This window comes from Microtus ochrogaster, chromosome 2, assembly GCF_000317375.1.
Source record: "Microtus ochrogaster isolate Prairie Vole_2 chromosome 2, MicOch1.0, whole genome shotgun sequence".
NCBI lineage: Eukaryota > Metazoa > Chordata > Mammalia > Rodentia > Cricetidae > Microtus > Microtus ochrogaster.
Genome location: NC_022010.1, coordinates 68,001,497 through 68,010,692, shown reverse-complemented (window position 1 = coordinate 68,010,692; position 9,196 = coordinate 68,001,497).

Here is a 9,196-nt window from a genome sequence, read left to right as displayed (position 1 = left end):
ACCCTAGCTAATTGACTATCACACAAGAAATTCAATGGGAAGCATCAGGTTAGACTAGGGAGATACAAGAAAGCTCCAAAAAGTCATTTCAAAATACAGTCAATTTAGACGGAGCAAAACGAAGGCATTCACAGTGGAAGAAAGGCCCAGAAACAGGAATGGGTGCCACATGAGGGGTTGATGGAAGGAGAGGTCTCTAATGGTCACACATTGTGAATCCCTCAAGACAGGTTTGTGGTTGAACTCTAAGACCCCTCTCGAATAACCAAAATAATTAATAATAATAATTTTAAAAAAGTAAAAGAAAAGAAGAAAGATTTTAATAGGAGAGTTGTGAGAGCTGGTCCTGTTGGCACAGGCCTGTCACCCCAGCTACCTGGCATCTGACACAGAGGCTCTCAAGTTCAGTTCTGACCAGCCAAGAGAAGCACAAGGCTAGCCTGAGCAAATTACCTGGAACTTGTCTCCAAATAAAGAGAGAATATGAAATAGGATATAGCTTAGTGGAATGGTGTTTGCTTAGCATGTCTGAGGCCTATATTCGACCCTCAGTGCCACAAAATGGCTGTGTGTATACAAGCAAGCAAGCAAGCACGTGCTTGTGCACACACACACACACACACACACACACTCACACACACACACACATTCACACGAAGCTGCCAAGCAGAAACACTCAAACAACAGAATTAGATGCTGTCTCCTGCAGATGGCTCACTGGAAAAGGTGCTTGCCACCAAAGCTGCTGTCCTGAGTTTGATCCCTGAGATCTCCATGGTGAAAGCAAAGAACAAAGTTTCAGAAGCCATCTCTGCTGTCCACATGTGCACACACACCTAGGACTGCTCAAGCCATAGCTCAGACACACGCCTTTAATCCTAGCACTGGAGTCCGGGGTGGTGGTGTAGATCTCTGTGAGTTCAAGGCCAGCCTGGTCTACAGGGTTCTCAGTATGGAGTCAGTCCTGGAACTCACTCTGTAGACCAGGCTGGCCTCGAACACACAGACATCTACCTGCCTCTGCCTCCTAACTGCTGAGATTAAAGGCATGTGCTACTACTGACTGACTGAATTATAATTTTTACTAGCTCTGCTAAAGCTGAATGAGGTAGAACTGGAGTTTGGGACGTGAGCATTTGCATGGAAACCTCCTTCCAAACCCCTTAGGGAGTTGCCAAAGAAGAACCTTGAATGGTGAGTGGCCCGCTGCCTCCTTCCCTTTATTCTAGCCTTCTGTGGTATGTCCCACGTCCTAACCCTTCAGCCTGTGAACACGTTGCTGCACACGGCAAAAGTGCAGGTGTGATCAAACTTAGTACTCTGGCACGGCGAGATGTGGAGGGGTGGGGCAGAAAAGACTTGGGTCCACAAGAAAGGCAAGCACCTCTGGGAAATGGGGGTGCAGATCCGCTAATCCTTGTGTGGCAGTTAGTCGTGTTCTGTATGTTCCGAAGAACGCGCCTGTGGTTTTGAGTGTTTATTTAGCATGTAGTAAGCACAAGAAAAACAACAAATAGAGACAGACAGGCAGCAAACCATCACCAAACCTGGCCCCTACAGAACCGGCACCCACGAAGCTGCAGCAGCTGCTGACAGAGAGCGAAATGGTGGGCTTACAACGGTGGCGGTTCTTTATGGGGAGGAGCTCCGGCCACTCTTTCTCACCGCAGGCATTTCTGAGCCACCAGAGTAGCAATAGTGGCCTCTGTTGGAAAGGTCTCTCCCACCAGCTGTTGTTAAGGGCACAGTGAGCTGCGGAGGACACTTTGACAATCTTGAGCCTGAAATAGGGTCCGTGTGCCTAGTTTGTCAGCAAACTCCGTCAGCAAGCACGTGATAATCGACAATGCACAGCACTGAAGATAACGCCTGTGTTTCTCTCTCGATGCTGACAATCACTTTAACAGCTGGACTTTTGACTCTCAGCTTGTCTACAACTTTAAATGTGTTCACATTGCTTTCCTCATCAAACCTAAGTTTCTCACGTCTTTCCGCTCTTTGCTGCTCTCTTGTAGACCTGGGAAAGAGCAGCCCTGACACAGCCTGAATGCCATGTCTTGAAATACCCTCTTACTGAGTGCATTGGTCTAATACCCGGACACTCAACCTCACTCAGGTTCCCAGGAAATAGGCAGAATGCAGGAGACTCTTTTCCAGAACGTCAACTCCACAAGTCTATCTGAATCTTTGAAGATAAGCTCCTTGTCTCTCTCTGCACTCTGGTCCTTTGAACTCCTAAGAGAAAGTTTCACTGTGCTCTAAGGTGTGGGACCTTAAGTGCCAGAAACACCTTAGTGTGAGCTGTTTGTTTTAGACAGATTCACCGTTGTATAGCCCAGGGTGGCCTTGAAATCACAGAGATCTCTCTGCTCCAGTCTCCCTAGTCCTGGGATTAAAGGTGTGTGCCACCCACTCCCTAGTCTCTAGGGCTTAGCTCTGCACTCTGATATTCAGGCAAGCATTATCTGTGGAAACACAAACACAATCGTAAGTGGAAGGCACAGCTGAGGAGTGCAGGCTCTGGTCAGTGCGTCCAGTCAGGAAACGGTTGAGTGCCTATGTTCAGGTCTCTGCCCTCTTTTAGTTCAATCTGGGACCCCCACGGAATGGTGCTGCCCACAAAGTGAGTCTTTCCCGCTCAGTCAAACCTTCCATGGAGCTAGAGAGAGGGTTCAGCAGTTATGAGCCAGTGTTACTCTTGTAGAGGACCTGGCTCCGTCCGTTCCCAACACCCACATGGTGGCTCGCAATCATTGCTACCCCAGTTCCAGGGGACCTGATATTCTGTCTGACCAGGTATGCAAGTACAGACACACAGGCAAAATAATCATGCATATACAATAAAATAAATAAATCTAAAAAAAAGACAAATAAAACACCTCTCTAGAAACACCTTTGGCTGGATGTGGTAGGGTACAACTTTACCAGCATTGGAAGGCAGTGGCAGAAGGATCTCTGTGAGTGCAAGGCCAACCTGGGCAACAGAGGGACAGCTAGGAAAAAATAACGACCCTATCTAAAAACAAAACAAAATAATGAAAAACACCCTTACAAATCAGAGCCTTGGCCAGGTGGTAGTGGCTTACACCTTTAATTCCAGTATTCAGGAGGCAGAGGCAGATGAATCTCTGAGTTCGAGGCCAGCCTGAACTATAGAGTGTACACCAGGACAGCCAAGGCTACACAGAGAAATCCTGTCTCAAACAAAACAAAACAAAAAGCAGCCTTGTCTCCCAGGTGCAGTCAGGATTAACCATCACAGAATCAGCGGTGTGGTCACTTTGCTTAAGCATCTGAGCACACGGGTTCTCACCTCCATGAACCCTACTCCAGGCAGGGATACCGGCCCGGTGTACACATCCTGAACCCCAGATTTGGAGAGTCTGAGTCGGGAAGATGCAGGACTTCAAAGCCAGCCTTGGGTACAAATGGGGTTAAGAAATTAGGGTGCTGGGCAGTGGTGGCGCACACCTTTAATCTCAGCACTTGGGAGACAGAGGCAGGCAGATCTCTGTGAGTTCAAGGCCAGCCTGGTCTACAGAGCTAGTTCCAAGACAGGCTCCATAGCTACAGAGAAACCCTGTCTCAAAAAAACAAACAAAACAAAAAGAAAAAAAGTGAGTAGATACTTCTGCCATTTCCTTGGCACCATATGAAGCAGGCATGCCGACACACACCTGCCAACACACTCATGCCGACACACGCCTGCTGACACACACACACTGACAAGTGCCTGCCATCAGAGGCAGAAGCAGCAGCGGTTCACGGTCATCCTCAGCAGTTAGGGAGTTGAGACTAACTGGGATGGTGGTGCCCAGGCTCAAAGGGAAGCAGAGAAGCCAGCTGCTATTTACCTCTACGGAACCCTCAGACCGAATGGTCTCCGCCCAGCCATAGCTCTTCCTGTGTCCACCTCCTAGCATTGGGATTAAAGGTGTGAGCCACCACCATCTGACTGTTTCTGTCTGTCTCTGCCTCCCAAGTGCTGGAATAAAAGGTGTTTGCCACCACTGACTGACCTCTCTGACTAGCTAGTGGCTTGCTCTACAATCTGGTCCCCAGGCAAGCTCTGTTTGTTATAATAGCACAAATATCACCACAATTTATTATATAAGTGGGTGTTTTTGTTTGCATGTATGTCTACACACCACAAGAAAGCATCTGATCACAGGACTACAATCTTAGACAGTTGTGAGCCACAAGTGGGTGCTGGGAATTGAATCCAGGACCCCTAGAAGGACAGCCATCTCTCAGGCCCAAGGCCTTGAATTTTAATGTTCCTGCCTCCGCTCCCAGAACACTGAGATTACAGCCATGTAGCACTAAACCAGGCCTTTTGAGAAGAAAGTTTTAGAGAACATCTTACTACATCTTACTTAATTGGTGTGAATATGTATCTGTGCGCTACAAAGGACACGCGGAAGGCACAGGAGAACTTGCAGGTATAGGTTTTCTCCTACTGCTCTTGGGTTTGGGGCTCAGACTCAGGCCGCCCAGTTTGGAGGCAAGCACCTTCACTGAGTGAGCACCTCACCACTCTTCCCGGCACTGAGAGGTCACCCTAATAATAGACGGTGTGTCTTTGGACAGGCCTGTGTCGTTAATCTTTTCTTCTCTAACTGCTGTGAGGGATCCCGTTACACCACACTTGAAAAGATCTTTTGGAATGGGGCAGGACGACTCTCCTCTGAGTCAAATGCTTTCATCAAAAGTTTTGGGGGAGCCGGGCGATGTTGGCACACGCCTTTAATCCCAACACTCGGGAGGCAGAGGCAGGCGGATCTCTGTGAGTTCGAGGCCAGCCTGGTTTACAGAGCTAGTTCCAGCACAGGCTCCAAAGCCACAGAGAAACCCTGTCTCGAAAAACCAAAAAAAAAAAAAAAAAAAAGTTTTGGGGGCTGGAGAGCTGGCTCAGAGGCTGCAAGCAACTGTGAGGAGTGGAGTGTGGGTCCCAGCACCCACATGACAAGCCAGGTGTTTTGCACACCCCAGCAGTGATGTGGGCAGGGACTAGAGAGAATCACCAAGGCTTGCTCGTTTCGAGCCCAGCCAAGAAAACAGCCCTATCCCAAAGAAATAGCTGGAAATGACAGAGGACACCTGACATCGTCCCTGGCTTCTGTATGTGAACACAGGCACCTGTCACCAACACACACGTGTACACACAGAGAAACGAATCCTTACAAAGTATGTATAATTATTTGTACTTGTGTCTGTATGTACAATATATATATGCAATGAGTACAATGGGGGTCCCTGCACGCCAGAACCATCAGCTCCCCAGAGCTGGAGTTACAGGCAACTGTGGTCACCTGACATGAGTGCCAGGAATCACTCGGGTTTTCTGAGGACCGTGGCTTAATCCCCAACACTCAGATGGAGACTCACAACTGTAACTCCAGTTCTAGGGATCTGGCACTCTCTTCTGACTTTCAGGGGCACCTGAAAATGTAGGCACCAGGAAGGCAAGAACACTTACACACATATAATACAATCTTTATTGGTGTTATACTTTATTTATTTTTTTGGTTTTTCGAGACAGGGTTTCTCTGTGGCTTTGGAGCCTGTCCTGGATCTAGCTCTGTAGACCAGGCTGGTCTCGAACTCACAGAGATCCACCTGCCTCTGCCTCCCTAGTGCTGGGATTAAAGGCGTGCGCCACCATCGCCAGGCTGGTGTTATACTTTAAATATGAAATGTAGGCCTATGGTCCTCAGCTGGCAAGGCCTCTTGGGGGGGGGTGCGTTACTGGGGAAGACTTTTGAGGTTAGGGCTTCTTTCAGCACAAACTCTGCTTCAGGATCCCCGACATTTGAGCCAACTAGCTGCACTTCCCAGTTCCCACCACTCCAGCTGCCATGTCTTCATCATGATGGGCTGACCTCTGGCTGTGAGTCAAACAAAGCCAACAGATTTGTCTGCCCCTGCCTCTGCCTTGTATACTGGGACAAAGGCACGTGCCACCACCATCCAGCAGGTTTTCATTTTTTCAATTTATTATTATATTGCCTGCATGTGTATGTGTGCTTCATGTATTTGCACCAAGAGTCAGGTCCTTGGAACTGAGATTACAGATGACTACATGTGGGTACTGGGAACTGAACCAAGGTCATTCGCTGTAGCACAAATACAAACCCAGAGACAGATATTGGGGTCCAAGCTGAAAATCAGAAAAGCAAAGCAGCCAACCACTAGAGAGTTCTCACCTCCTCTCATGTTCAGACTGAAAGGGGAGAGCCACCGAACCTCAGACTGAGACTGAGACCCTGAGTTTTTGTCTCTTCCCATTTATATTCCTCTCTAGTGCTGGGATTAAAGTCCTGCACCACCACCGCTCAGCCTCTATGTCTAGCTAGTGTGGTTGTTGGGATTAAAGGTGTGTGCCACCACTGCCTGGACTGTATGGTTGACTAGTGTGGCTAGCTTTGCACTCTGATCTGCTAGAAAGTTTTATTTATTCAAACACAAAGTATCACTATAATTTGCAAGAGCAGCAAATGCTATCAACGTTTTTAGATAAAGATGCCCAGTAGAGACTCTTCTTAAGGCTGTCAACTTTCACTCTCACACCCCCTTTTATAGCAAAGAATCCAGCCATGGCATATATTCTTTGTAAATTGCTTGTTTTTGATGATGAATAAGATATTATGAGCTAGTCATGGAAGGGCAGAGCTCACTTCAGTGGCTATGAGGCCATTGCATACAGACACATTCAATTAACTTTACTGAATGTAATACCTAGTCTCCATTGGCTTCAAAACCAAAGTAAAGCAGAGTGAAAACAACGCACAGCTAAGGCTTATGTACACTTATGGAAAAACACTTCTGGTACCAAGGGTGGTATCCTGCACATTGAAAACATTTCTGTGTCTTAGTATTTTGCCTGCATGTCTGTGTCTGTGGACTCTTTGTGTGCCTGGTCCTAAAGAAGTTTCCGATCTGGAGCTGGAGCTACACATGGCTGTGGCCATGCTGTGGGTGCTGGGAGCTGAACCCAGGTCTTCTGCAAGAGGAGCCAACTGGGAACAAAATGCTTGGACTTTTGAAACCAGCGACATACCTCCTCCAAGGCCAGACCTCCTAATCCTTTCTTCTCAAACAGTGCCTTCAACTGGGGAGGCATTCAAACATATGAGCATATGGGGCTGTTCTCATTCCGACTACCACAGAACCTACCTAAAGCCATTTTCCAACACGGTAATTGGCACCATGAACAAGAGCTGTCCATTCCAATCATCCACTTACATTGGTAAAGCAATTTTCTGTTCAACAAAACAGTCTCAAAGTCAAAACACATCAGGGATTAGTCCCCCAGCTTGTCACTTATCGGGGAACACAAACCCCAGCACTTCTAGGCACTGCGTCACCCTATGGCCCACCATTCCATATCTGTCCTTCCTCACACACCATTCCATATCTGTCCTTCCTCACACACCACCTCAAGACCCTCAACTTTACCCACACCAGCACCTGCAAGCTAAGGACAGAACCTTCACGAGATTTCCTGTTGTCCCCTTTCCCTCAACAGGCTTCAGTAGTCCAGGCTGGCCTTGAACCGCTGTTGCTTCAGGTCATCTAGAAGACACACTGGTTGCGATGATGGCTGTTGGAACTGATTGGAACACAGGAATGGCATCTCCAATCCTTATTTAAAATTCTGCTGGTATGTGTACCATGTGCAGCCCCAGGCCTGTGCAGTCCAGGGGAGGGCATTGCTCATGCCCTAAATTCCATGAGGATGATCTCCTCATGTAGGTGGGTCATCTGTCTATGTGTTACTTTCATCGGTTAATAAAGAAACTGCCTTGGCTTTTTGATGGGGCAGAATTCACATAGGTGGGTGGAGTAGACAGAACAGAATGCTGGGAGAAAGAAAGCAGAGTCAGGCAGACGCCATGATTCTCCTTCCCGAGATGGACGCTGGCTAGACTCATGCCGATAAGCCACTACCTCATGGTGGCATACAGATTATTAGATATGGGTTAGTCAAGATGTGAGAGTTAGCCAATAAGAGGCTAGAACTAATGAGCCAGGCAGTGTTTAAACGAATTCAGTTTCCGTGTAATTATTTCAGGTGTAAACTAGCCGGGGAGCCGGGATCCTGGTGGGAAGGCAGCCCGCCACTTCCTTTTGCAACAATCTCCAAGATTAAAAAGTGCTCTTGATTACTAAGCCATCTTTCCAGTCCTAAAGAGCAACTTTTAAAACAGCTTTAAGGGCACGATGGCATGGTAACCCCAGCCCTTGAGAGGCACAGGTGTATCTCCGTGGGTTACATGATGGCATGGTAACCCCAGCCCTTGAGAGGCACAGGTGTATCTACGTGGGTTACACAATAAGCTCCAGGACAGTCAAGGCTGTGCAAGGACAAGTGTGAGGAGCTAAGCTCAGGTCCCCAGAACTTCCTGTCGGCCATCCTAGCTGGGTTGCAGGCATCCTTTGTCCTCAACCCCCAAGGTAGCCACAAATCTATGCTATTGAACCTGGTTGTAGAATTTTCCCCCATTCATTTGGTGGTGTTGGGTAGACTCCAAGACTACTCAGATGCTGGGTAAACACTAACACCAAGTTATAGTCCCGCGCCCACAGGTCTCCTATGCGCTCTTGCCCAGGAATACAGATCTAACAAATAGCAGAGAACACCTCCCTAGCATCTAAGGCAAGAAAATCAGTTCAAAGTCATCCATGGTACTAAACAAATTTAGAGGCCAGTCTGTTACATGAGACTGTCTCAAGAATCTGTCAAGTGAGGGGTAGTTTATCAACCCAGTTTCCCAGTTACCACTAAGTTTAACACACAAGGGAGCAGAAGTCATTGTACAGCTATAGACCCAAGTGCTCAAGGAGTCAAGGCCAGTATGCACATCAAGAATTAGAGAAGCCTGGGGGCTGGAGAGATGACTCAGGGGTTAAGAGTATTGTCTGCTATTCCTAAGGTCCTGAGTTCAAGTCCCAGCAAACACATGGTGGCTCACAACCATCTGTAATGAGGTCAGATGCCCTCTTTTGGCCTGAAGGGATATATTGTATACTGAATATTAAAAAAAAAAAAAAGAATTAGAGAAGATATGTGTGATGGCACATGCCTTTAATCCCAAACAGTAAGGAGACAAGAGGCAGGAGGACACCTGAGTTGAGGCCAGCCTTGTCTAGAATGAGTTCCAAGACAGCCAGGGGTACACAGAATGAAAAAAAA